The sequence below is a fragment of the Geotrypetes seraphini genome, chromosome 16, assembly GCF_902459505.1.
Source record: "Geotrypetes seraphini chromosome 16, aGeoSer1.1, whole genome shotgun sequence".
Taxonomy (NCBI): domain Eukaryota; kingdom Metazoa; phylum Chordata; class Amphibia; order Gymnophiona; family Dermophiidae; genus Geotrypetes; species Geotrypetes seraphini.
In genome coordinates, this window is record NC_047099.1 from 42,636,938 (window position 1) to 42,663,728 (window position 26,791).

General features: G+C 44.2%; 2 protein-coding genes across 4 annotated transcripts in view; one reads left to right on the plus strand and one right to left on the minus strand.

The window, feature by feature from the left end:
* KIRREL1 (kirre like nephrin family adhesion molecule 1) overlaps positions 1–14,751 on the minus strand; it is a 182,065-nt gene extending 167,314 nt beyond the window's left edge. The window contains exon 1 of the mRNA XM_033924016.1: positions 14,619–14,751. The gene's annotated coding sequence lies outside the window, so the exon portion shown is untranslated. The remainder of the gene's footprint in view (positions 1–14,618) is intronic.
* The window catches only part of LOC117350080 (signaling lymphocytic activation molecule-like), a 90,313-nt gene that overhangs the window by 19,634 nt on the left and 43,888 nt on the right, over positions 1–26,791 (plus strand). Inside the window, exon 2 of one of the 3 annotated variants that reach the window (XM_033924021.1) lies at positions 15,721–15,815. The exons of the other annotated variants lie outside the window; for them this stretch is intronic. The gene's annotated coding sequence lies outside the window, so the exon portion shown is untranslated. The remainder of the gene's footprint in view (positions 1–15,720; positions 15,816–26,791) is intronic. 3 annotated transcript variants of the gene reach the window in all.

Here is a 26,791-nt window from a genome sequence, read left to right on the forward strand (position 1 = left end):
ATACATGAGCTTCTGCACAGATGTTGCAATTCATGAGCTTCTGCAAAGATGTTACAATACATGAGCTTCTGCACAGATGTTGCAATTCATGAGCTTCTGCACAGATGTTACAATACATGAGCTTCTGTGAAGATGTTACAATACATGAGCTTCTGTGAAGATTACAATACATGAGCTTCTGTGAAGATGTTACAATACATGAGCTTCTGCACAGATGTTGCAATTCATGAGCTTCTGCACAGATGTTACAATACATGAGCTTCTGCACAGATGTTACAATACATGAGCTTCTGTGAAGATGTTACAATACATGAGCTTCTGCACAGATGTTGCAATTCATGAGCTTCTGCAAAGATGTTACAATACATGAGCTTCTGTGAAGATGTTACAATACATGAGCTTCTGCACAGATGTTGCAATTCATGAGCTTCTGCAAAGATGTTACAATACATGAGCTTCTGCACAGATGTTACAATACATGAGCTTCTGTGAAGATGTTACAATACATGAGCTTCTGCACAGATGTTGCAATTCATGAGCTTCTGCAAAGATGTTACAATACATGAGCTTCTGCACAGATGTTACAATACATGAGCTTCTGTGAAGATGTTACAATACATGAGCTTCTGTGAAGATGTTACAATACATGAGCTTCTGCACAGATGTTGCAATTCATGAGCTTCTGCAAAGATGTTACAATACATGAGCTTCTGCACAGATGTTACAATACATGAGCTTCTGTGAAGATGTTACAATACATGAGCTTCTGCACAGATGTTGCAATTCATGAGCTTCTGCACAGATGTTACAATACATGAGCTTCTGTGAAGATGTTACAATACATGAGCTTCTGCACAGATGTTGCAATTCATGAGCTTCTGCAAAGATGTTACAATACATGAGCTTCTGTGAAGATGTTACAATACATGAGCTTCTGCACAGATGTTGCAATTCATGAGCTTCTGCAAAGATGTTACAATACATGAGCTTCTGTGAAGATGTTACAATACATGAGCTTCTGCACAGATGTTGCAATTCATGAGCTTCTGCAAAGATGTTACAATACATGAGCTTCTGCACAGATGTTACAATACATGAGCTTCTGTGAAGATGTTACAATACATGAGCTTCTGCACAGATGTTGCAATTCATGAGCTTCTGCAAAGATGTTACAATACATGAGCTTCTGCACAGATGTTACAATACATGAGCTTCTGTAAAGATGTTACAATACATGAGCTTCTGTGAAGATGTTACAATACATGAGCTTCTGCACAGATGTTGCAATTCATGAGCTTCTGCAAAGATGTTACAATACATGAGCTTCTGTGAAGATGTTACAATACATGAGCTTCTGCACAGATGTTGCAATTCATGAGCTTCTGCAAAGATGTTACAATACATGAGCTTCTGCACAGATGTTACAATACATGAGCTTCTGTGAAGATGTTACAATACATGAGCTTCTGTGAAGATGTTACAATACATGAGCTTCTGCACAGATGTTGCAATTCATGAGCTTCTGCAAAGATGTTACAATACATGAGCTTCTGCACAGATGTTACAATACATGAGCTTCTGTGAAGATTACAATACATGAGCTTCTGTGAAGATGTTACAATACATGAGCTTCTGCACAGATGTTGCAATTCATGAGCTTCTGCAAAGATGTTACAATACATGAGCTTCTGCACAGATGTTGCAATTCATGAGCTTCTGTGAAGATGTTACAATACATGAGCTTCTGTGAAGATTACAATACATGAGCTTCTGTGAAGATGTTACAATACATGAGCTTCTGCACAGATGTTGCAATTCATGAGCTTCTGCACAGATGTTACAATACATGAGCTTCTGCACAGATGTTGCAATTCATGAGCTTCTGTGAAGATGTTACAATACAGAGTTATGTTTCTGTGATGGCTTTTGGTAGGTTTAAGTGTGTTTAGGCATTGCATTGTGGTGCATTTACATCTTTTCTGCGGACCAGCGGTTGAAGAATGCTGGTCTACACTATCTTATGCATATTCCATTGTTGCCTATTGTATAAGTTATACTAAGTTTACACCATCTTAGTATATTTACACCGTCCTACTAGCTCTAGTATTATATTAGATTTTCCTCTATGTTCACAGTTTCAGGTTGAAGTAGATCTTGAATTTCACCACTTGTCTGTCTTGATTTTCCTTGCTGCGGCATTTTGTACCATTTGGATCTGTTTGATCAGAAAGAGTGTGTAAGAAAAGTGTACACTAGGAGCACCATTAATTTAAAAGGAAAACCCCCAAACAAATAAAAAATTGAAATTAATATATTCATTCTCCCAAGGGAGCTCAGAACGGTTTACATGAATTTATTCAGGTACTCAAGCATTTTCCTTGTCTGTCCCAGTGGGCTCACAATCTATCTAATGTACCTGGGGTAATGGGGAGATAAGGAGCAGCGTGAGTCTTAACCCACAACCTCATTCTGATTACCCATCCCTAGAAGGGGAACATCAGGACAGGACTGAGTGCTTGGCAGAGTATGGCACTCTCAGTAGAAGGGCAGGAACGAATTGCACGGAGAGAACTCTGTGTGGCGCTCTGTAGTGGATTTGCAAGGGGCGCTGCGGGGCAGGACTGAGGTGCACTAACTGTATGGAGCAGTGTGTCGCAAACTTTTTAAGCTGGAGGGCACCCAGAAATGCGCGGATGTCCTCCAGCCATGGCTCCGAGCCTCCTATTACCACCAGTGAGGTGCTGCAGAAGGAGAGGTGAGGAGAAGGATCAGAGGCCTCAGCGAGAAGGAGAGGCACCGGCTGACTACAGGACATGCCTCTCGCCACGAGAGGCACATCCTGAAAGCAGTCATCCGGCGCCTCTCCTCCTAGCCAGCATCTCGTGGCACACCTGGAATCTGCTGCGGCACACAGTTTGTGATACATTGGTTGGAGCTTGGAGCAGGGGAGGCTGCAGGGCAGGACCGAGGTTCACTGACAGAGCTATTGCTGGGCGGCAGTGAAGTGAATTAACTGAGCTGTGCCAGCTCTTAACCCTGTGTGCTCTTTTGTGGAAGCAGCTGCAGCTGAAGCCCGTCTTCCTGCCACCTTAACGAGCGCTCTCAGGGCTTTGCTTTCAGGACGCATGAAATGAAATTGAGCAATGGATAAAATAAATTATGAAGTTAATTCCTCAAGATCTCACACACACCTGGGCACCGAGAACTGAGGGCAGAAAATATCATTACACACCGCAGGAGATAATGTTCACCATAACTCCGTGTACTCTGAGTGGGGATAATTGCTGTGCGCCTCTGTACTGATGAGGGCATTCATGACGCCAAACACGGCAACTCAAAGCACGCCAAGTTTCAAAGTCGCAATTAGAATGCAGCTTCACATTGTACCTGGATTCCATGTTAATGACAGGAATTATGTGTGCGGAGCTGGTCCGGTGTTTCAGTGACACTGCTGTGTGCTTCCATGTGGGAGACCTAGCTTTGATTCCCAGGTCAACACTTCTCTTCCAGTCAGCTGGTGAAAACAGTGTTCACATCCTCTAGAGGGAGGACTAGCCAGCAGTGAACATGTCCCTTTGGTTTGCAGGCAGTCTACCATAGGCCACCGCTGTGCAAAACCTGACTGCATTTCACTAGGTTCACTATGGGGTTTTGGTTTGCTTCTTACATAGTGAAATGGGGTGGGCAACCAGGTCCATGGACCTACCGAACCAATATTTTAACTAACACAGTATAAGCAGCTCCAGAGCTTGGGGCTGGATTATTTTATAGGGTTACCATAGGACTCCAAAAAATGGAGGATGAATTGAGATATCCAGGCTTTACTTCCATGGGAACTGGTTCTTCAGCTGACCAAACATGCATCTGGTGCTCCCATGTTGGTGATTATAGTCTTCCTCTGCCTCATTTTGGGGTGCTCAATAGGGGTCATGAGCCAGGCTTGCTAGAGATAGCCTTTGTCAGCGGAGGTGAAGGAAGCAAGATGAGAGATGGGAGTATTGTCAGCTGTGGCTATTTTGGGGAGACGGGGGAGGTTGTGCTCACCTGGCAAAGGAGAGTGGCATAGTAAGGGGGGGCAACCGCCCCAGACACCGTCTTGTAAGGGGTGCCAGCACCTTTCCTCTCTGCCCACCCAGCTCTTCAATCTTCACTGGCAGGAAACAGCATCTCCTACCTGCTGCCAGCAAAGATTTGAAGAGGTGCACAGCGTAGAAAAAATATGGGGGTGGGCATGGTGGGAAAGAGTACCCCGTTCTCACGGTGGCCAATCCAGGTCCCTAGTACCAGGCCAAAACCCAAAGAGCAAGAAAAGATTCTAGAACCCCAAAGAGTATCAAGATTCCAGAACCCCAAAGAGTATCAAGATTCCGGAACCCCAAAGAGTAGCAACATTCTAGAATCCCAAAGAGTAACAAGATTCCAGAACCCCAAAGAGTAGCGACATTCCATGCTACTGACCCAGGGCAAGCAAAGGCTTCCCCCATGTCCTAATAACAGACTATGAACTTTTTCTCCAGAAACAACAGGTTACACAAGAGTCAGAGCAGGTCACTCTTGGGACCGTCATACAAATCCTCAAGAGATGGGGGGACCAAAAAGAGATAGTAGCCAAACAAGATCTTTTATTTAATTTGGGGACAAAAAGAATCTGGAATGGCATTCCAAGTATCAGGTATTTTCCCATATAATGCTTTATTATTTTTAATAATTAATTTGCTTTTAATCAAAACTCAGGGTGCTCTTTCCATCTCATTAAAGAACTCTCGGCTCTTTCTAATGAGCTGTCATGGACACCAGTGAAGAACGGTGCACTAACCCCCCTTCCCTTGAGCACTGCGGTTCAAAATCTGACTTGTACACAGACCCTGCCTGGCACAAGGTCTCCACCAGCCCTCCTAAGCAAGTGGCCTCGAGGGAGCGCACCTCCGAAGCTGGCAGGACATTTCCATCTGACTTATTTTACCCATTGTCTCATTCAGAAATCTGCCAATGTGAGTAATATCCCCGGGAGGGCATTTAAACAGAAATGTGAATGAGAAATTTGCTGAGCGCCTTAAGACAGCACCGCGTTACGCATCCAGGAGGGCTTCTTTGACAGATTTATTGCTTAATAATTTATCGCGAAGGGAGTTGAGGCGGGGTCGCCTGTAAATAATTAACTTATTATAAACCGTGAGATGATTAATAGTGAAATGAATTATTGGCCTCTAGCCAGTTGGAGGTAAAAAAAGAATGCCATAAGCTATCTTGGGCAAGGGGTGGGAATTTGAGACCCTATAGCTTTGCTTCAGATGGAAAAATTCAGCCTCTAACTCACTGATGTGGATTGTGGGATATCTCAAGGTCTTCCCCTCCCCCTGAACTCTACAAAGGTCTACATTAGGATATGTTCAGAGATGTGGCAATCGATCATTTTCCTTGGAGGCGGGAGGGAAGGGACAGGGCCTCAGTGAATTACGTATGGGTGGTGTGGCAACACAGGACCCAAGAGAGATGGGTCACCCAAATCACATCCCATCCATTGCTTCCCCCACTTGGCCATCGCGCAGTGGGCGGAAGAGGTGCGCTAGTTGGCGTGTTACACAGGGTGCGTTTTCACCTTGAGACACTCTAGGAAGAGGTGATAGGCTTTCTTTAATGCTGGGTGGTACCTGCAGTAGGTATTTCAAAAAGTAGCTATGAGACCTTGAATTTCAGAGTGTAGCAGGAGCAATTTCAGAAACCAGAACTGAAGCTCGCTGAATAAAAGCAGAGACCCTCACCACTGGAGAACTTGCATCCAGGAACAGAAATCCAACCACCTAGGATTCATTGTTCTGGCAGATGTATTGTGCTCAACACAATTGGCCAGGGCTGGTGTATAGGGGATGCAAACAGGGTAACACGCTCCCTCTCTTCTGTGTCACAAGTTCATGCATTTCTCCCTCTCTCCTTTCCAGTCTTTGCCCCTCCCATGTCCCAACGCACTCCCTGCTTTGTCCCAAGTTTATGCCCCTTCTCTTCCTTCCTTGTCCCAACATGCTCACTCCTTCCCTTCTGTGGTCCAAGTACTTGCACCCCCTCTCCTGCAAGTGTGTTACCAGACAGAGCCTCCAGGTGGGCGGCCTCCTTCCTGCTTTACTCGCTTCTGATGTCTGCCTCTGATTGTGTTAGAGGCAGCTGCTTTGAAAGGCTGTTTGTGGCCTGCTCCGCCAGGGTTTCTCTCTGCCTTGTCATCAGTGACATCATCAGTGGTGCAGCAGAGGGAAGGCCCCGGTGGAGTAGGCAACAAATAGCCAGTTCTGTCAACTCGCTGTTCTGTTGGTTCCTGTCTACTTCCTGCATCTACGAAGGCAGGACCTGGCCGAAAGGACGGCCTGACATCGGCACTGCCGGGAAGGGAAATTCCCAGACCATGACTCTAATGCCAGGAGCACCCCCTCATGGCCTGCCCTAATCTGAGGTCAAAGGGAGTGAAGCTCAAGGCAGCTGGGCATCTCTCCACTGACTTCCTTCTTTAGGAGATTTGTGATTTAACAACCTGACAATCAAGTTATTAAATAGTAGTTAATAATTCTAAATGCAAGAGCCCTGGAGGAATGCATTTCATTCTGATGCCTTACCTAGGGTTACCAGACGTCCTCCTCAGTGAAGCTTTAATAGGACAAATAAGGGTCCAGCCCTTGTGCCCACCACCCTTTTGTTGAAGAACCACTGTAGTTCCTTATATTAATCCTCAGTATGCCTCCCCCCCCCCCACCTTGGAGCTTGATGACAATATTATTGATGCTATAAACATCTGTGTGGCTGTTTCTCATCAAAATGCTTGCTCACCCTTGCTGCAGGTGGTTAATCCCTTCTCAACCGCTTGTACTGGTGCTCCATCTGTGCAAATGGCATCGTGCCCCACTGTTAAGCTTCTGCTCAGTAAACTCCTGTGTTTCCTTTAGCCTCTTAAATCCCCATGGGGTCCAGAGGCTGATAGGGTGAGGTGGGCAGCCAGAATGTTGCCATAATTATCTTCCGGTAGTTTGGAAAAAGTGAGGCCTAGGGAAGTCGTACCAAATCCCAAACCGGCACGCCCTAAATCCACGAGACATTCCACTTTTCACTTCACTTCCATTATACATTTGAGAAGAATTATCAGTAAAGACCTTTAAGATAATAATAGAAAGGGAGGTGGTGAATTTTTGGTGGCCCTGGGACCCCTGTGGGTTCAGTACAGAAAGAGATGCAGATCTGCTTTTATTTCTCCAGTATTGTAATACTTGCTGAGTTTAATTTCTATTTGTGATGCCTTGTTTTGTGTGTAAGCAAGTCATTTAAAGTTGTTTTATGTGTGGTAGTAATGGGAAGTGGACTATCGGGCGGGAGGGAGGGGGAATCAGGGGCCACCTCCTTAATTTCTGCCCTGGGCCCCAGCATGACTAAAACTGGCTCTTTTCTAATATTTATCATCGAGTACACTATGTCCAGAAGGCTTACAGTTTATTTTGTTTGAAATTCTTTATTCAGTTTTGCATATTACAACAAGTGTATCAGAAAAATTCATACGATCTTATAAATACACACTTGATTTTCCTTCATGTAACACTTTAAATACAACATATCATTCTTATATTCATATTTTATAATAATTTAAATATTATGTAATACATTTAATATGTATGACAATTGTAATTAAAATAGAAAACCCCCCCAATCCCTCCCTACCTGTTTCAGAAAATCTAACCTAAATCATCAAAAATATTAATTAATTCATACATATTATGAGATAAATAAAATGATACCCTCTTACAGTTTAAAGCAATACTTGAGGAGATGGAGACAAAGTGACCTGCTCAAGGTCACAAGGTACATCGTTCAACCCTGGTTTGCTGGTAATTCATTGCTCTAACCACTAGGCCACTTCCTGGTTTATTTGATCATCCTGATCAACCATTGGCCTTCTTTATGCATTCCAAGCAAACCAGGGGCTGACCATATGATATGGCTGAAAAGGTTGCATGTCCAGCACTTTGGACACATCAGACCACAAAATCCCCCGTGGGAAGGATGGTATCCCCTGCTCTTCCCTCACCATCCAGGGGAAAATGCCCATTGCCTTAACAGCCACAGATTTGCAGGGCTCCAACTAGAGAATGACATGGGGCTCAATTTCTCTGTCCCATCGCCGCGAGTTTTGGTGTTGTCCCTGCCCCATTCCTGTTAGCTCTGCCTTAACCACACAAGCCTCGAACACTTAGGATTTTAAAGTGTTTGAGGCTTGTGCAGATGAGGACAGAGCTTGCAGGAATGGGGCGGGGACGGGAAAAGACCTCACGGGGATGGGAAAATTTTTCCCCCTGTCATTCTCTACTCCTAACCTGAAGAGAAGCCTGAGGCAAGATGCAGAAACCAAACACAGGGGTCTCCCTGTCATCTCTCCCAGCACACCGGAGAAGTCGCCCTGTGCTTTGTCTGACCTGTCCTCAGCATAAGTAGTTATAGGCTCTTGCATTTGCATCGCCCAAGGATCTGCGCAGTCAGCCCTGCACAGTTCCACATAATGAAGAGAATTATTAAAAGAAATACATTTTTCTGTCTCGCGGCGACAGTAGAACAGAACTCTTATAAATAAATAATTGAGTTAGAAAGACATAAAAAAAAGTAAGGGAGTTATTAATTTAGAACTTTGCCATGTGTTTAATGGATGCTGAGAACCTAGTGAGAGCTATAAAAAAAAATGGTAAAAATGTATTTCTAACAAAGAGATCTGGGCTCAGTTTCCATTTGGGTTCTGCTGATTGTACAAGTCCATGTCCTGGGGGACCAGCTAAGCCAGTCCTGGTATTCACCCTTATGCATGCAGGGAGATGTAGTTCCTTTGAGATTCCAGCTCAGTTGGACTGACCTTGATTGATCAATGCCACCACCAACCCTCATATACAAGTAAATGAAATACTTTTTTTAGAATTCCCTAAACTAGCCTTTTCAATGACATATCATGTGACTCCTTCTGGAACCCAGTATGTGCATTTTTTAGACCCAGCCAGTAGGTGTCACTATTGTACAATGACAGGGGTTCCCTTGTTTCTAGGTGCTATGAGGGCTATCTTCACAGCATCCTCTCTTCCAACTGACCTGAGGAGGGAAAGCTAGATTTAGGAATAAAGCCTAGTCCTAGTTCTGGGTGAACTCAACTGGAAAATCAGAACTACATTTCTCTGCATGTCATAGGGAAACCCGAAGATTGGCTCAGCTTGTCCTCCTGGACATGGAACACCCAATGTAGACATCACATGTTCAGGCTTTAGGTGCCAAGGCAAGCACTGGTCTTATAGCAACACCTAGTGGTCATTCAAGGTGCAGTTTTTGGCTTAAGAGGCAAAGACCCAGAAATATTTATTTATGGAAAGGATGCTGAATCCATAGAAAGATCTCATAGGGGACAAGTCGATAGATATAAAGGTGCTGATCTACTTCACCTTATTCAGAAGATCAGCAGGGTTGGGATGTGGGGGTACAGAGGGTGGGGCCTTCCCTATGCAAAAGCAGCATTTCCCCCCCCCCCCACACATACACACTTCCCTGTGCAGCAGCAGCATTTCCCACCCTTCCCTGTGCAGCAGCAGCATTTACCGGCCTTCCCTGTGCAAAAGCAGCATTCCCCCCCCCCACCACACACACACATACATACACTTCCCTGTGCAGCAGCAGCATTTCCCAGCCTTCCCTGTGCAGAAGCAGCATTTCCCCCCCCCCCCACACACACACACACTTCCCTGTGCAGCAGCAGCATTTCCCGGCCTTCCCTATGCAAAAGCAGCATTTCCCCCCACCACACACACACATACATACACTTCCCTGTGCAGCAGCAGCATTTCCCGCCTTCCCTGTGCAAAAGCAGCATTCCCCACCCCCCCACCACACACACACACTTCCCTGTGCAGCAGCAGCATTTCCCGGCCTTCCCTATGCAAAAGCAGCATTTCCCCCCCCCCACACACACACACATACACTTCCCTGTGCAGCAGCAGCATTTCCCAGCCTTCCCTGTGCAGAAGCAGCATTTCCCCCCCCCCACATACACACACACTTCCCTGTGCAGCAGCAGCAGTATTTCCCGGCCTTCCCTGTGAAGAAGCAGCATTCCCCCCCCCCCCACACACACACACTTCCCTGTACAGCAGCAGCATTTCCCGGCCTTCCCTGTGCAAAAGCAGCATCCCCCCCAACCACACACACACACACACTTCCCTGTACAGCAGCAGCATTTCCCGGCCTTCCCTGTGCCGAAGCGGCATACCCCCCCCCCCCCACACACACACACACACACACTTCCCTGTGCAGCAGCAACATTTCCCATCCTTCCCTGTGCAGAAGCAGCATTTCCCCCAAACACACACACTTCCCTGTGCAGCAGCAGCATTTCCCGGCCTTCCCTGTGCAGAAGCAGCATTTCCCCCCCCCCACACACACACTTCCCTGTACAGCAGCAACATTTCCCGCCGCCCCCTTCCCAGCTGCCGCATTTTAATTCTGAGAAAAGCGCTGCACCGCACTACTGCTGGCTTTGGCGTCTTCTATCTACTGCGGCCAACCCTAGCGGAAACAGGAAGTAGTCAGAGAGGGCGGGCCATGTGCAAAAGTGGATAGAAGACAGCGAGGCCAGCGTTAGCGTGGTGCAGCGCTTTTCTCAATTTAAACGCGGGTGAGAAGGAGGAGGCTTTGGCAGTGGTGGTTTTGGCGCTGAGTGAGGGCGGGAGAGGGGAGTCACCGGCTGTGCTGTTTCTCCGCTTTCCCGATTGTCTAGCCGCCGCATCCACACTCCTGCTGGCCATGGACCTACTGATCACAGATCAGGGATCACGGAAGCACGCAGGTAAGTGCGCATGCGCGGCTAGCTTTTTATTATATATATACATACACACAAGATCTGTGCCCATTACAAAAAGAAAGCCTTCCTGCTCCAAACAACTGAGCGGCAGGAGGCTGGTTTTGTGCATGTGTCGGTTGCTTTTCCTGTGACTAATTGGATGGGATTAAGGTGGATCTCCAACAAACTCATTTGCATATGAAATTGTTGTAATCATACAATTTGCCAGCACTAAAGCTAGGGTTACCAGACGTCCGGATTACCCTCGATATGTCCTCCTTTTGAGGTCTGGAATCTGGCTTTTCAAAACCTGGCACTTTGTCCAGGTTTTGAAAAGCTTCCTGAAAATAATCACATTGGGAAGGGGCATCCGCACATGCACGGACGCAATGCGGTGACATCATGCATCCCATCCGCGCATGTGCGGATGCCGTCTGGGGGCAGGGCCATGGGTCCAGATCTGATAATCCTAACTAAAGCAACCCAATGGATTATACCAGTGATATGAAAGAATCTGACCCTAGGGCAGGGAGTTTCCATGCGCTGTTGCTAGCAAGCTCATTAGCATAAGACTTTCTGTCACGCAGTGGACGAAAGCCTCTGTGCATTAGCAGCAAAATATGTTTTAGTTAGAGTGTCCAAAAGCAGTCCAAATGAAATGTTGCCAGCTTGGTATGCTTTGATCATCAACCCTTCTCCTTTTACAATTAAAATAAAACATGAATGGAGACATTAAGGAAAGTGGGAAAACACTTGTAAACCGGTCTCAGCAAAAGTGAAGTGTGAAGACACAACCAACAAGTTGCTTTTTTTGTTTAAGGTTAACTGTTCCAACTTTGTTGTTCTGTCTCGGAGAGTCTGGCAGAAAGGGTCACTTTGCTTAGGGGAGCAGGAAAATGGGGCAGCGATGACTTCACTACTGTGAGTAACGGCACATCAGAGCAATTAATTCTGCTAATGTGCCCATTAAGTATTAATGTGGATGTGATGTGGAATTCCGGAGAAATTAATTGAACGCTTTTTCTCAACGTTTAGTTGTTGTTACTTGTTTGCACAGAATAGGAAAACAATGGCACTAATTATGAACATCCATAATTTGTGTCACATTTACTGAACGATTCATCTCTTGTGATGTTCACTCAGCTAGCGTTGAGGGGAATGACCCTGATAGATCCCAGGAGCACAATGTGATTCCTCCAGAAAGGGAGATTCGTGGCAGGGAAGAATTGCAGTACTCACATTTAAAGAGGGTGATGCCATTGAAGTTTATGGAGAAGAGACAAAGACCATATAGTGTAGTCAGTCTGCCCATCCATGCTCTCCTTTTTGCTTCCTTAGAGGTCCCATATACTTGTCCTATGATTGACCATCCCTGGAAACTATGAGGATATATACCTGATCGCATATTTATTACTATTATTGAAAAGAGTTGGTTTATTTTTGTAGAGTTTTTTTAAGAGCCCAACGACTTGTGATAGCTCCATTGCCGGACTTGACGTAATGAAAATAAGGGGCATAATTCTTTTCCTGAGGTCTCTTTTTCTCCACTTATTTTGAACTCTTGGATGTTAATGAGCTGTTTGGCAATGTGATCATAGCTGCTGTAAACTACTATATTGCTGTTTGAATTACTGTATATTTATAGTAGGAGTTTGCTATTTTGGTCACACTGTCAGAAGAGAGAGATCACTGGAGAAGGACATCATGTTTGGTAAGATCAAAGGAACAAGGCAAAGAGGGCGACCTGCAATCAGGTGCCTGGACACGTTGAAAACAACCATGGGGATGATGCTGGCGGTCCTTTCTGGACTAGCACAAAATCAATTTCTTTTTAGATCTGCAATTCATGAAGTCGTAGGACTTGAGCATGAGTCAAGGGCACCAAACAACAACAAAAGATTTAAAATGGCCACTCGTCAACATCGTGCAACAAGAGCACATTAATAGGGCGGATGCCTTGATTAGAGAAGACCGACGGATAACGGTGTCTCAATTGGCTGCAAATGCGGATATTGGCTATGGGTCTGCATTTGAGATAAAGGAAAGTCTGCGCCCAATGGGCTCCCAAACGGCTTCCTCATCTGCACAAGCAACAGCATTTGGAGGTTACAACTCAGTTCCTGAGATGGTATGAAGAAGTCCCGAGTGTTCGGGAGAAAATTGTCACCATGACCCAGAGAACAAGAAACAAAGCAAAACCAGTTGAAGATACAACAAATGCATCATCTTGCATGAGGACTATGTGGAAAAGTGATACGTTCAGTTGCTTTTATTAAAGTGGGCAAAATTGAAATTAAGGCATTTCAGCCAACTGTTTTAACTTCTTAATCATTTATATTCCACATATCCTACAATTCCATGCGGATTACAAATTATTCAGGTACTCAAGCATTTTTCCCTCACAGGCCAACAGGCTCTCGTACCTGGGGTGATGGAGATTAAGTGACTTACCCAGGGTCACAAGGAGCAGTGCAGGATTTGAACCCACAACCTCAGGGTACCATGGGTATTATTGTACAATGACAGATAAGTAGGCATTTACTTGACCTCTAAGACTGAGCGTCCCCTTATGAAACTATTCTCTTACTGGCCACCCATATTAAAAAAAAATGATGTCCTTTAAAAAGTGACCTTTTAAGGTGTTTGTTGCCACATGCTTCCAGCCTCCCCTCTACCTCACCAATGATTTACAGTTGAAAGTGTTTCTCTTGTGGTCACAGGTCACATTGCTCCAACACATGGTAGCAAGATGAAGAAGATGCTGACATGCGATCCTTGGGGAGAAAGACTGAAGCGGGGGAGGGGGGAGGAGGGAATCCTTGCTAGAAAAACAGCAATTCTTGCAGTACTTAAAAGAACTCTGCAACTACCAAAGCTTTAAAATAATCATGATAACGCAAAAGAAAAAAAAATGCCATTGCGCTATTTCCTCAGTGGACAACTTCCTCGCTGCCCTGTGTTAACTTCGCTGTTTAAAACCAGTGAACTGGCATAAAAACAACAATTCAGTAATTAGAAGAAAGAAAATCACTTTTTTTTTGTTCACCCCATTTCAAGGAGCATTAGTTAAGTGGTTTTAATCAAAGCACTTCTTTTCAGAGAAGGGGGCTCTCAAAGTTTCAGATTTGCACAATTCTGCCACCTGCTTTGTGTTCGACTCTGCTTTACATCGGTTCCTGCGCAGTCTATTCTATAAATATTGGCTCTGATCCCTCGCTGGAAGCAGGTGCATGCCTGGGGAGGGCACCCCCGTTATAAATGTACCTACCGCCATGATTTCTTTAAATAAAGTTTTTATGTGGGGGTGGCATCAGAGATTATTCCTGCAAAAAAGGTTCTGGGACTTGGTTGCAAATTTCACCCACTAGATAGGTTCTAATTAAGATATGGGTTTTCTATCACATTATAAACCATAAAATGATACTGCTTGTCACCCGCTTATCATTGATCCATCTCTCTTTGTCTCTCACCCACCCAGCTCTCCCTATTTCTCACCTTATCCACCCCCACCTTCTAACCTTTGGAGCTGGGACTTATCCACAACTCACTATCCCCCCTTCCCCATTCTCTTCTTTCTAACTCACCTTCTCTGCTATAACATACTTTAACTGAATAACACTCCAATTGGCAATAAACTGTAGGCCGCAGCTTTGTTTAGTAATATTTTCTAAAAGGTTGTAACAAGAAATACTGAACAGTAACACCTTGAGCTATGCTTAAATATAGCGACCACAATCTGCAACTGCTCCATCCCTGAAGATCTTTGTTCCCCCAGCCTCACCTTCACAGCTAGAGCCTTGGAGCAGGCGTTGACCGCCACACTTATTAATGGGTCATGCAACCCACCATATAGTCAAATCTTTTAGAGGACATGTCCGGGCATCCGGATGGCTTTTCAAAACCCGGCACTGGTGAGATCGGGGCCAGAGCTGGAGTGCATCTGCGCATGCACTCTAGCCCCGGCCCGAAGAGACAAAGTTTTATTAATATTTTGTTAACCGAGTCGAGCCCTCCTGTTGGGATGAATCGGTATAAAAAAATCAAACATTAGGTTAAATTAGATTAGGATAAGAAAGAAAGCAGGTTAAACTGCTTTTACAGATGCTATGAAGATACTTCATGGGACAACAGTGACACCCAGTGGCAGAGCTCGAGATCTTCCTGGGGAATTTGCACTTTTAAGTTTACATTGAGATAGAAGTGGGTGAAGGTTGGGATCTTTTCCACTAGTTAAATCCACAAGCTATGATGCGATCATTTGAGCTGCCAAAGGACTTCCATGCTAGGCTTCTTAAACTGCATCTTTCTAGACAGGCCAGGGGTAATTTTGGATTTGCAGGGACTGAATGGTGGAGGTGGTGAATTCTGACAGGGAAACATGCTTGAGTACCTGAATTAATTCATGGAAACCGTTGAATGAATAAATAAATATATCTTATGCCATGTATTTAGTACATTACACTGTTGGCAATCTTCCTGTAAAATCCATTCCGGGTGTGCATTGTGTGTGTGTAGCTGTCTAGACACAGCTGTGTGATTTTGTGTGCACAGAAACGAGATGAGGTTTTATAAAGAGTGTGGACATAGTTTCTGTTGAAATGTTTCCCAAGATAATGTGAACAGAGATGAGGGCGGCATATCTGATTAGTGACCCCAGGGCTATAAAAAAAAAAAAAGGAGGGGGGGGGGGTGCTGCTGTGCATTTCATGATCACTGATGAACCCAGAAATCATGCTCCACAGCTGCGATTTTGGCAATAGCGTTTGTGCTCAAATAAACCCCCCGGCCTTCTCTTGTTTGTTGTTTACACATTGTGTTTGTATGTAATTGATTGCAGTTGCTCTGTGATAGTTGGAACTCAGCTTGTCACTTCCCTCCCGCAGGAATGGAGCTCTGTGGCTGGGTTTATTGCCATGTCCCTTGTAAGAAGGCAGCTCTGTGGCACAGCTTGATTCTACAACTGAGTGGGGTAGAACAGGTACGTGTGGATCGATTTTTCACTCCTTCAAAAATGACAAAGACTAGGGGACACTCGATGAAGTTACAGGGAAATACTTTGAAAACCAATAGGGGACAGATTGTGCTGACACTCTCCTGTTGGATAGGCATGGTTCAATCTGTTGTATCGCATTGTTTGTCAACCCTCTAAGATTTCTTGTTTTGTGCAGCTTATTGTTATCATGCCCTGTTAACATTTCCTGTTCTTGCTGTATATTAAAATCAATAAAATCTTTGAACTAAAACAATCAATAGGGGGAAATTTTTAGTTCAGCTCTGGAACGCATTGCCAGAGGTTGTGGTAAGAGCAGATAGCGTAGCTGGTGTTAAGAAAGGTTTGAACAAATTCCTGGAGGAAAAGTCCATAGTCTGTTATTGAGACAGACATGAGGGAAGCCTCTGCTTGCCCTAGATTGGTAGCCTGGAATGTTGTTACTCCTTGGGGTTCCGGAATCTTGCTATTTTTTGGGATTCTGTATGGAATGTTGCCACTATTTGGGTTTCTGCCAGGCAGTAGCTTAGAAAGAGGGGGGGGGGCAAGGTGGGCGGTCCACCCCAGGGACCGTCTTCCTAAGAGCATGGTACCCCTCCTCATCTCCGCTCCTCTCCTTGCCGTGTGCGTGTGCCCTTTGCCTTCCCCCATATCTTTTTACTTTTCCAGCATGAGGTTGCTGCCCAAGTTGGCATCAGCGCGCTCTCTGATGTCACTTCCGGGACCCGTGCCTAGGAAGTGACATCAAAGGGTGAGCTGACACCGATGTGGGCATGTTGCTCATGCTGGGGAAGGGGCGCCCGTGCGGCAGAGGGGAGGGGCACTGCTCACCCTTATTGTGCCACTGCTGCCAGGTACTTGTGACCTGGATTGGCCACTGTGGAAGCAGGATACTGGGCTAGATGGACCATTGGTAAATGATTATCATCTGCAGACCTCCTTCCAAGGAAAATGAAAGTATTTGTTTAGTGCGAGCTTAGTGGGGACAAATTTAGCAGTTCCTGCAGGGCCTGAGCGCATCCCGCAGTACGCCAGTTTTAAGGTGTCGTAAGCTCACTGTAGCTTGGTAAAAGGCCCTTCTGTTTCCAACAAGAAGAGATTGTGGACTGGGATCAATTTTGCACCCCTTCCTCACAGAATCCTTGTGGAGGTGGAGGTGGAGTGCCAATAGAGATTGAAATCACTGTAGAACAGAGGTTGGGGTCACTGAATTCAAAACTGACCTTAATTTTTCAGATTTTTGGCAAAAGAGCAGGATAATGCAAGAATTAACATTTTCACTATATTTTCTAACACTTGGAGTAAATGTTATAACAATCTCGGAAACATTAAAACGGTTTGCCTCAAATTAGATTTTCCCCTCGATAATCTTGGTAGTGTTGGTGATGAGCACGGGGAAAGGTTTGACCAGGACATTGCTACAACGGAGAAACGAATTCATCAATGCTGCTGGACATTAATTAGAGCTGCTCCTAATCTCGTTTAGAAATGCACTTCAACAGCAAAACGATTCTAGAAAATAATATTTATAGGAACTCTTACATTGGCGCAATGCGTTACATTAAGACTTCTCATGCTATAAATATTTGAGATTTCCTCAAATTCTATACGTAATAGAGAAAACTCAGGCCATTTTCACACATAGGAGCTCAAATTCTATAAAGTGAACCTCATTTTCTTCTTGCCCAGAAAAAAGAAGTTAAAATTTGTTGCACAGTGTATGTGGCCACTGTAAAACCAGGAGTGGAGGAGTAGCCAAGTGGCTAGTATGGCAACCTGAGATCCTATGGAACTGGATTTGGGTCCCACTGCAGCTACCCCAGTTGCAAAATAAGTACCTGTATGTCAACCACTTTGATTGTAAGCCCAGAAAGGTGGTATAAGAGGACAGATTGAAAGGATCCAGCTGTCTTTTATCTGGAGCCATATGGTAACCCTAATTTTACCTCTTCCCCTGACCTTTCCCTTCTTCTTCCCTCAGCACCCTCTCCACCCCCAATAAGTACAGTATGGATCTATGTATTTACAACATTATGTGAATCAAATAAGAAGGTAATTTGGAAATGTATTTTGAAGAAATGAAAGACATGTGATGGAAATTTAATATGTAATGATTATTTTATTGTATTATATTATTGGATATTTATTGGATTTCTTCAATAAAATGTTATAACATAAATGTAAACCACTTGATTATGTCTTTGGCGTATAGAATCTAATCTAATCTTCATTTTATATACCGAATCTACTCCCTAAGGAGCTCAACTCGGTTTACAGTTCGTTAGACATAGATCAATAAATAAAACTACTTGAACAGTATAGCCAAAGCTCCCTTGTGCAGAACTGCTATATGATTTCATGTAGGACATTCATAAGGCTCAGCCAGCCTCCAGTTTTCTGCAGTTCTCATTGAATTATCTGGATCTAAAGGGTGAAGCTCTCCCAGGTCAATTAGCAGAGCCATCAGAGCCTGAGACCCACAGCTCAGCCCCCATAACCTTAATGAAGTGCAGAAGCCTAGTCTGTCTTCTCAGAACAATGGGATATTTACAAGTTTAAAGCAGAGGGCTGGTCTTTTGCACACCAAAGCAAGTAGTATTAGTTAGAGAACCTGTAGTCACTGTTGCACCAGGAAAGAGTGACCAAAGGAATGCATAACCAAGCAACCAAAAATCAAAAATGTTATTGATTTATTTATGAAGAGATTGGATTTATTATTTTGGATTAACTTTACAAATCAGCAATAGAACAATTCCAAAGCAAATAACTAAAAAAAAAGTCATCCAATGATTTATCTAATTACATCAGACTAATAAACCAGTTGTCCATGCTGCGATAGTGCTTGCATTAAATTGGTTAATAAAAGGACCCCAAAGTTCTTTTAAGTAATTTACACAAGTACAATTCAACATGAAACTTACAAACACAGGACCCCGGCTAGGCTAGAACGATTCAAAAGCAAATTGAAATGCTATTTATTTAAGGATGCTACGTCCTTTCTTTTTCTAACTCTTTCCTTTTCCCCTACCATGTTGTTTTTACCTTAAGTGTTTTTCTTTCCTTCCTCTTGGTTCTTGTTGATTATTTTACATTTTTATGATGTTGTTGTCTGCAAGTTTATTTAATATTGTATATTCCTATTTTATCTTTTGTACATCGATTGCGACTTATCAAATTGTAAGAAAAACTTGAATACAATGAGTGAGGTAAACTCTAAGGGGTCCTTTGATTAAGTCCCACTAACCGATTTAGCGCGTGGTAAATGCTAAGGCATCCATTATATTCTATGTGCTAATCTTTAGCTTAATCAAAGGACCCCTAAATCAGCAAATTGAAACGTAATAATAGGACCGCCAGGAAACAATTCCAAACATATACTTATTGGCAGCAATGAAATTCAAATAAGAAAGATATAACACAAGTCAGCATACAACTAATAAGAGCATTGAAATAACATAGATATGATGCTAATGCTTTTCTACAATACAGCTTATCCTACAGCCAAGGGACCAAGTGCAGTTATTAGATGAGTGCTTTGAGAGAAACGGATGGGGCAAAACTCAAGGCAAGTTGGTTGTACAGTTATACAAGATATTTGGGCCTGATAGCAAGCTAGTCCAGTGCTGGATTTACCCATAAGCTAAATAAGCTACAGTTTAGGACCTCACAAAAGTTCTGAATTTTATGGGTGGGGCTCTGAAAATTTTATCTGGCTTTATATCAAACTTATTTAAAATTTGATGTGGAATTACTTTCATCTGGACTTTTAAAATGGCTTCATATTTAGGTAATATTTGAACCCTGATCACTGCTCTCATTTTGTCCCTTCTCCAGACCATTACTAAATAATTTAAAGAGAGAACCAGCGTTAGATATTTCGTTTGGAAATCAGCTCAATTCTCTGATACTTCATTATGGCTGCTAAAGCTCTAAGTTATGTGAGCAATCTGGAAAAAATGAGATCAGGATCCACTAAATGATACGAATATATTGTGAAGAGTCTTCTCCAGCTCCCCACCTTAATTACTTAGCAAGTTTAAAAGTCTCCTAAAAAGTTGGCTTTTTAAGGACGCTTTTAACTGATTCATTTAAACTTTATTATTTTACAGTGGACTGCCAAGTGAAAATTAAGTGGGTAACCTTCCCCAACCTCTTGTTTCATTACCTATCCCTTTTTATTTGTTTATGAATTGTATTTAATCCTCTTTTTTTCTCCTCCCTTTTACTAAAATTAGTACTAACTGTCTTGTTTTTTATTTTAACCTAATTTTTAACTAAACGTAAATTGCATTGGATTTGGATTTTGCGATCAAATCAAATATTTTAAATAAACTTGAAACTTGAATAAACTTAATGCATATGTTCTAGATCTTTTGAACAAGATGTATCTCCTGTCTTCTCCTCCTGGAGTGCAGTTCTCAGTACCTGACAGTATTCAGGACCTAATTTCCATCTCTGTAGAAATATTTCACACTCCCCAGTCTCATTGATCTTCTGTTGGAACATTTTCTTCAGTGCCCCAGAGTAACCTTAGAACCTTAGCAATTTAATTGAATTAACAGCATTTTATCCTCTTAAGGTGTTGCAAGCCAAAGATGGAATTTAACACCTTTTTAGCAAAGCATCCAAGGGTGCCATTAGCAAAGAGCAAGGCTAGGGACAACCTTTAAATGATCTGGGACTTTCTCTACCTCTCCATGGAGTATAAATAGGAAAGTGCGTGCTTCCTTCCTTGCTATTGAATCTTTGCTGTTCCTTCTGAGAAGACCTTCTGCCATTGATAATGGAGGACACTATTCACTTTATGGTCAACCAGGACCTTTCAGTGCTTCTGCAGCCCATTCCAGACTCTGTATTTTATAGAGTGAATCAAATTTATAGGCTGAGTGCAGGTGAAAGAGATTCTGCTGCAGGAGACTTTCCTCAAGGCTCCGCAAGATTGTCCGCTGATGAAGGGAAATGTTACATCAGAGAAGATCACAAGACGAAAAACCCAACACAAGTGAAGAGACCCATCTCAGGTAATGATGTGAAAGATCTTTTAACATAAATGAAACTTGTTAAGTTATGAAGAAATCTGGATTCTTTGAAGGTTGGGATACCTTTCTTTGAATCCAGCAGTTTCTCCTTGCTCCTTTGGGCAGATGTAGAGGTTCGAAAAACCTCATCAGTAGCTCTCACCTCCCTGTTTCTCCATCACACTCTCACCTACCGGTTTCTCCCCTTTCCTCAATCACCACTAGACATACTTAGGGCAGGATTCACTAAAACTCCAAACTATGCACGATCCTTTTCCTATTGCATGCCGGCCAACTGATTCAGTAAAGGCCTGCATACAAATGGAGATGATCGTTAGCATGCCCCCTACACACACCCTACCCACGGCCAGAGTTATCCCCGCTCATGCGCACACCCTGACAGTAGTGACAGGAGAAGCAGCCTTATGTCACTGCTTTCTGGGCTCAGTCCAGCCCAAATCTCTCTTGCCTGCTCCCGGACTCTCCTGCTCTCTGTCACCATTCCCTGCAGTGCAAGCCCGTGGTTTTAAAGCAGGCCTGTACTGCGGGGAACGGCAGCAGAGAGCAGGAGAGTCCGGGAGCAGGCAAGAGAGATCTGTCTGACAACCCCCCAGGCCGCGATCTCTCCTGCTCTGCTGTGCCCCCCCCCCCCCCCGGAGAAAAAATCAGGAGGGATGCCAACTCCCTCCTGCCATCAATGTTAAAACAAAAAAAAAAGCAGTGCGGCACTCCCCCCCCCCCCCCCCCCCGACATGGCATGGCCCACCCCAACCCGGCACCAAAGTTGGGAGCAGGAGGAGTGCTCGGTCCTGCTCCTAGGCCTCCCACCCCTGGTCAGCCCAGGCAGTCGAGCCTGGCCCACCCACCCCGGTACCTTTACAATTGTTGGGAGCAGGAGGGGTGCCTGATCCCTCCTGCTCCTTTGAAGCAGGCTCCCAGATGTCTGGGGAAATCCAGACATCTGGTAACCCTAGGCCTTTAGGACTCTTGCTCAGTTTAGAGGGAACAGTGTCCTTGACCTGCCTTTGCCCCTCCCACATTCACACCCTGTAGACGTTGACCAACCTTACTCTATAAATTGTGCATGGAACATTATGCGCAAAGCATACGTGTGTATGGGAGGTACAGATTATAAGGGCAGAGGAGTCGGAAGGAGCAATGAAGCAACTGTCTTCTCTATCTTTTGTTTGTGTTTGCAGAGCATTGCTGTGAGGGACTGGATTTTTGGGGCCCCTTGTATTGCTGCTGTGGGGTCCTGAAATTGTCCTGCAACAAGCAGCACACCTGCCGTGCATTGGACGAGGCTCTGTACTTCAGTGAGGTGGATGGCTGCGTCATGGAGTTGCCCTACCAGGACAAGGAACTGGTTCCAGAAGACAGCAGACCTGCTGAGGGAGGTGGTGTGGCGACGGCAACAGCTTGGGAGAAGCAACTGGACCACTGCTGCAGGAACTTGTGCTGCTGCAAGCGGATGGAGTTTTGCCTAAAGATGTACTGTAGTTGCGGGCTGTTGCAATGGCGTTGTGAGCTACACAGATGTCGCCCTGAAGATATGGACTCTTCCTAAAACTTTGGAATGGAGACTCTCTTTATAGACTCTTTGTTTGTTTCTCTTTAGTTTATGTGGAAATTCTTGGTTTTTTGGCTTGGTTCGTTTCTTCCAATGGAGGACTAATAAACCCTTTTTATGCTTTAAGTCATTTCCCATCTTCCTTTATCCAGGGCCTCCCAATAACGTCAAGTTTTTAATCATCGTCGGATATTATTGCTGCTGGTGGTAGAGTTGCCAGCTGGACCCCCAAGAGGGTTTGGGTGACGCTGAAAGCGGTAACTGGACTTTCCTTTGCAGAGGTGGCTGCATGCATTTTTCCAAAATCCGATAATTACTCAGCTGTGATTCCGATTGTGTGAAAAATGCACTGAGCATTTTAAAAAGAAATGGGATATGTATGTGGGATCTCTAGCCGGGTGAAGTCTGGGGGTGGGTCATTGGCGTGGGCAGACTTGATGGGCTACAGCCCTTTTCTGCCGTCATATTCTATGTTTCTATGTAAATACCCCCTTGTTAAAAAAGAAGGGCAAAGTGCATCGGCTTGTTCCTCCTGCCTGATGCGATGTGGAGGAAAAAGTGCAGGGTTTTGAAAAGTCGTCCGGACCCCTCAAAAGGAGGACATGTCCGGGGAGATCCAGAGGTCTGGTAACCCTACCTGAAAGCCAGAGAAATTAGCTAGACAGGTCAAGACCACTGCCTGTCTGGTGATTGGCTCGTACAATAAGAACTGACAACAAACTATTCTTAGGGCCTTAGTTCCAGATATAGGGGAATTTATCTATCTCAAACCTTTTCATTCAGGTACAGTAGGTATATCCCCATCCCCAGAAAGCTTACAATTGAAGAGTTAGATGTACTAAAACATGTTAATGTATTAATGAGATATAAGCAACTGAGAGAAAGAAATAAAAAAAGATAGTGACTCCAGTGAAAGAAATCTCACACATGCACAATGAAGTATGACGCAGAAAGAAATATTTACTTATTGTTCAGAAAAACAATAATACGTAAATCTTTCTTTCTACCTCGTACTTCATTGTGCACGTGTGACTTATTTCCTTCTGTGAATCATTATTTGATCCTTAGTGTAAATTTCTCTCTCGGCATGGGAGTTTTGGGGTTTTTTTTACATGGGGACAGCTATTGTACGTGTGTAACACACACACAACATCTGTGCCATAAAATCAAAAAAGATCAAAAGCCTCAAACGCTGAGTGGCAGGAGGCTGCTTTGGGGCTTCCCCAAACCAGCTCTGCGCATGCATGAGAGCTGGTTTCTAAGCGAGCGATCGGATGGTCCCACACGATCTTAGCGACCGGATTTTGTGCATGTAGCCCTTGGTCTGGTTCTTAAATGAACAACAGTGATCACTGTTAATAGACTCATCAGGATGATGGTAGTGCAGATCCCCTTTACCAGGCAGTAAGACGTCACCCAGGCCTCTCCTGGAAAAAAGGAATATTCATCTTCATTCCAGAGATTTTAAAAAGTTTATTTCAATTATTAAGGCCCACTAACCGATTTAGCATGCACTAAACGCTAACTCATCCATGATAGTCTACGGGCGCATTAGTGCTTAGTGCACGCTAATATTTAGCATCTGCTAAATCGGCCTTAGTAAAAGAGTTCCTAAGTTTATTATTATTATTGAGTTAAAATTTGATATAATCGCCTATCATAAGATTTCTAGGTAAAATACAGAAATAAAAATTGTACAATGCTAAAACGGCATTCCAAACTAACTAGACACACTAGTTATACAGGTACTTCTTTTGTAAATGAGGCAAAAGCTCTCTTTTTCCAGGCTCTTCAGTCCTTGGTAACTTCCTTCAGCCACCAACCACTAAGCGTGCATAGGGTGTTGGCGTTGGTGGTTCATGAACATTTCTGCTTTCTGCCAAGCTTGGTAAAAAGGAGTTCTGGCTGCCTTTGGAGGAAGTCTTAAAGAAAGTAGGGAGAAGGGTGGAGACTGAGAAAAAACTGTTGCGCTCACCCGCTTTGAGCTCAGGCCCATGCATAATTGGCTGTCTAGCTATGCCGCAAAGGATCACTGGTGGTGGGGAAGGGAGGGGTAAAGCCAGAGATTGTGGTGTTATGGTTGGAGAGAACAAGGAGCAAAGGACACTTGCCAAACGGTTTTTGCTCTCACATATCTATGTTTCACTGGATCTAAAAGGTTCACAATTAATAATACTCTTTGTGGACTCAGAGCAAAGTTATTTCCAGGCTTCACTTTCTAGTTCTCACATGGACAAGAGTGATCACTACTATCTGCATCATTAGGAGGACGATAGTAAGGATTGCTTTTATGAAGCAGTAAGAGAGCCACAGGAACCCTCCGCCTGAAAAATACAAGTGAAAAACACATAATCAATTTTTATTGAAGAGATTTTTGATTTTGATATTTTTCATCACTCTTAAATAAGAACATAAGAATAGCCTTACTGGTCCATCAAGACCAGTCCTCATGGTGGCCAATCCAGATCACTAGTACCTGGCCAAAGCCCAAGGAGTAACAAAAGATTCTAGAGCCAGCCGGGAGAGGAAACCTTTTGCTTTAAATTTGAGCGGCGGGAATCCAGCCCACGCCGCTTCAAAGAAGGAAACCATCGGCCCCTGCCTGCCAGGCGCACGAGCTCCGCTCCGCCTCCTCCCCACAGCCAGCTGGGAGAGGAAACTTTTTGCTTTAAATTCGAGTGGCAGTAATGGTGCGCTGCCGTTCGGCGTGCCAGCTAAGGCGCACGGCAAAGGTGCGTGCGCCTTAGCATGTGCCTTTGCGAAGCAACAGCGTGAAGAGACGGAGGACGCTGATCTAAAAAACGTGAATTACTCCAGCAGACAACTCACTAGCCCTGTATTGAACCCCTCAAGAGAACTGCTGCTGTCCCAGCCTAGAAGAGGTGAGAGGTAAGGAGCCGACTTCTTCTCTTCTCCTCCCTAGACTCTAATGCTAAAAGCCACTTAGGCCCAACTCTACCAACCTACCAGCCTTGCAAAGAGCCCACAAGAGAGCACAGCTGCATTACCAACCCAGTAGGGTAGAGAGGAAGGGAGCTGCCTTCATCCCCCCTCTCCACAGTCTCTACACCAGAAGCCACTTCAGGTCTTAACTCTACCAACTCTACCAATTCTAACAGCCAATGAACTCTCTACAATATTTCTCCTCTTCCTATGCCATAGCACCTCCATTCCTCTCCAATCTTCCTCCACTGTAGCTCTAGATCTTTCAGGAGCCTTCACCTCGCGTCCAGCTCTCAGGCAGAGGCAGAACTACCCCATCACACAATAACATAATAACTCCTCACACAACAAAACTCATGTACGTCCTCATAATACTCTTCCTGTTCTTAACAAATTGGAAAACAGCAGGGTACTATATATCCCCTATCCCAGTTATGACAGAATCCTACAGACATCTTCAACCATCCAGGAAACTCCACTCACCCAGAAATCTGATAGACTGCTCAACGTTCACCCATAAAAGCATCCCTCCCAGTTGGGGAAAAAGACCACCTCCTAAGCCAAGGACAATAGCTCACAACCCCCATCCACAACCAAGAAACCTCCTCCACCCAAAATATACCTCCAACCCCCATACAAGATACACCTCAATAGCTTGTGCATATATGAACATTAGATCGATAGGCCCAAAGGCAGACCTAATAAAGGACTGGATAGTTAAAGAACAGCTAGGTTGCCTGTTCCTAGCCGAAACCTGGCTCACCACCGACTCAGACCCCTGCATAACAACGCAAGCAGCGAAACTTGACCACTCCATCTCCAACCTGCTGACAACAACAATCAAAACCCTTCTATTCAAAAAATTTATCCAGATATCTTAACTCTTCCCCTCCCTTGTAAATTCGCCCTCAATGTCTCACCCTCTCTTGCAATTTTTTCTCTCCAAAGTATCAACCATGTATACAGCTCCCAAATTGTAAATTTCCTGGAAATGTCCAGTTATCTTTTTTGCAATCCTAAACCCTAAATTATAATTCTCCTGGAAATGTCCAGTTAGCTTCTTTTGTAATCTGCCTAGAACTGCAAGGTACGGGCAGAATAGAAGTCACTAATGTAATGTAATGTAATGTAATGCTACCAATCCAATAGCCTGTTCTCATGGTGGCCAATCAGGTCACTAGTACCTGGCCAAAACCCAAGGAGTAGCAACATTCCAGAATTCCAAAGAGTAACAAAAGATTCTAGAACCCCAAAGAGTATCAAGATTCCCTGCAGAATCTCAACGAATAGCAAGATTCTGGAACCCCAAAGAGTAGCAATATTCCATGCTACTGATACAGGGCAAGCAGTGGCTTCCCCCATGTCTTTCTCAATAATAGACTATGAACTTTTCCTCCAGGAACTTGTCCAAATCTTTCTTAAAACCAGCGACG